This window comes from Suricata suricatta, chromosome 12 (assembly GCF_006229205.1).
Source record: "Suricata suricatta isolate VVHF042 chromosome 12, meerkat_22Aug2017_6uvM2_HiC, whole genome shotgun sequence".
In the NCBI taxonomy this organism is placed as follows: Eukaryota; Metazoa; Chordata; class Mammalia; order Carnivora; family Herpestidae; genus Suricata; species Suricata suricatta.
The window spans coordinates 2,841,742-2,842,442 of NC_043711.1; positions in this window are offsets into that span (position 1 = coordinate 2,841,742).

A 701-nucleotide genomic window follows, 5' to 3' on the forward strand; every position below is an offset into this window, starting at 1 on the left:
CCAAGAATGGTTCCTACCGAGCACAGGCCGGCCGGGCGGCGGCGCTCTGACTGCGGGCCCCCCAGCAGAGGCACGGTTTCCCAGCCTTCCCGGCGTGGGGGGGGGGGGGACGCCCGAGGGTGTTCTCAAACTCTCCCCTTTCCCCGCCTCTGCTGAGAGGCAAGGCTGGAGACCCTGGATAGATCGGCCCCAGGCCTACAGGGAGGACCGAGGTGGACACAGGCATTCATAGCCTTGTGGATTCCGGTCAGGCAGAGACGCTTCTGGAGGAGGAGGGGATGTGAGATCCTGGGGCTTTGGGGGATGCATAGGAGTTGGGCTGTGCCTTGGAGGGAGAAAGAAGGCATTGGAAGGTGAACATCTTCTTGGGCAAAAGGCCTTGGCTCTCCAGTAAATGCAAGCAGTGTGAGTCGTGAGGGGCCAGATCTCGTGGAGGGGTGGGTATGGGATTCCTTTTTGAGGAGCGGGCACGAGATTGCATGGGTTCAAGAGCGCGGAGATGAGGCGCTGGAGGACTGAGGCTGGGCTCGAGGTCACCACCTGGGTGGTCGAACGCAGGCAGCCTCCTCCTCTCGCCAGCTCAGTCACCAATGCCAGTGTCGCCTGGCGGGCCCCAGGCCCTGGCGGGTCCCGGCTCTCAGAGACCCCAGCGCGGGACTACGTTTCCCAGCCTGCCTCGGGGGGCGCGCCTGCGCGCTGCG